Here is a 2,215-nt window from a genome sequence, read left to right on the forward strand (position 1 = left end):
ATTCTAACAGAATAACGATCGGTCGTATGGACCGACATTCTACAATAAGTATTGAAACACACACATATGTCATAACGTTTTTTTTCACATGTGCGTGTCTTTTGATGCAATAAATCATCTCGACATCCTGCTCAACCCATGTAACTTTCCCCTCTGGCTTTTCGGCGACGGTAATCTGCGTTGAAATTGCAGAGAATGTTTGCCTTGTGGATGAATTGCAGACTGGCTGATGTGATGAATGATGAAAAATGACTCGGTCTGGACAGACGCACTACGAGTTAGTAATTCATAATTACACGAAAAATACTGAACGTGATTTAGAATTTGCCAATCTCTGTTACTCATGGTTTGACATTAGGACTGAGAAAATGAGACCAAAATGGTATTATGTTTTAGCCAGAAACTTGAAATATAACGTTTGCTACAACTCAATTGTTGCAAGAGGGTAAAAATAGCGAAAGAGACACACTACGGCTCTGAAAAGAAAGTCGTTATAAGTCCCATAAATAAGTTTAACTGAAGAATCTCGAAGGAATGTATTTATCATCATAAAAAACGGATTTATATTAATCCAGTGTAAAACCCGCCTAGTTATAACGTATCTTGTATTTTGAAGATAATACTTTGCATGATTCTTTTTATCGGATTGTCATTGTTAAAGAAAAGGAAGTGGGTCCCCATCGCTTAGTAGTTCTCCATAGTTTCTCCATCGCTTAGTAGTTATCATAACTGAAATGTAGTAAAGAAATGCGCTGAGCAAGAATAGTACGGCTTTATTGATATGAATATGATATGAGTAGATGCTTATTTGACACTATATACTTAAATATAATATGAAATAAAGTTAAAGTTTTACATGAAACAACTAATATAATATTACTATTATCTTCTATCGATTTCTAGAAAAAAAAACTAGTAAAGAATAATTCTGCTCCAGTAGGTTTGAGAGTTAATGGATCATAATAATTCATAGAGCCTATACCTACATACTGTAATGTACAAATATAGTAATGGTATCTGAATCTCAAATCCCACCTAAGCGGAATTCACGGGAAACTGAATACTGAAACGGCTAAGATGCTGTTCTGTCTCTTGAGTATATATCAAGGTAGGGAATAATTTCAGGCAACCAATTCTTAAGAATTTAATTACACGGGTATACTTAGAGTATAATAGAAAAAAAAAAACATGACTTAATTGATTTTAACCATATAAAAAAAGGTAGAAAAAAAAATCAAAGCAAGTTTAACTAATAGAACCATCTTGAAAACAACTCGAACCTGTTATAACATTCGGAACAAATTTTAAACCTGAAACTGTAATGCCTTGATGGTCAATTAAAAGGTCCGAGAGTAATAAAGCTAAAAGTCGGGAGAAGTTCGATTATTAAAAAACTTTTCTTGTTTTTACTTTACAAATTTCCAAGAATCTGCGATATTTCAGCAATTAAAAAAAAAGAGAGAGAGAGTGAGAGAGAGAGAGGGAGAGAGAGAGAGAGAGAGAGAGAGAGAGAGAGAGAGAGAGAGAGAGAGAGAGAGAGAGAGAGAGAACAGACGTTATAATGGAAATAATAATGATAATAATACTAATGTTAATGCTAATGATGACGATGATAATGATAATGATAATGATAAGGATGATGATGAGGATGATAAGGCTGAGGATGTTAATGATAATGAAGGTGATGATAATAATAATAATGATAATGAAAATAATAAAAACAATAATAGTAATGATAACAGTAATACAAATAATAAGGATGCTAATGATAATTATAGTAATGATAATAATAATAAAAATAATAATAACCGTCATAGAAATAATAGTAATGATGATAATAATAATGATAATGATAATGACAACAACTCAACAATGATAATAATGACGATAATTATTATGATAAAATTTATGATAACACTAATGATAATAATAATAATGATAATGTAAATGATAATGATAATAATAATAGTAATATTGATAATGATGATATTGATAATTAAAACGATAAAGTTAATAATGATAATGATAATGCCAATGATGATAAAGATAATGATAATAATGATAATTATAATGATGATGATAATGATAAAAATAATGATAACAACAACAACAACAACAATAATGATAATAATAATAAACAAACAATAATAATAATAATAATAATAATAATAATAATAATAATAATAATAATAATAATAATAATAATAATAAATAA

The sequence above is a fragment of the Penaeus monodon genome, chromosome 14 (genome assembly GCF_015228065.2).
Source record: "Penaeus monodon isolate SGIC_2016 chromosome 14, NSTDA_Pmon_1, whole genome shotgun sequence".
NCBI lineage: Eukaryota > Metazoa > Arthropoda > Malacostraca > Decapoda > Penaeidae > Penaeus > Penaeus monodon.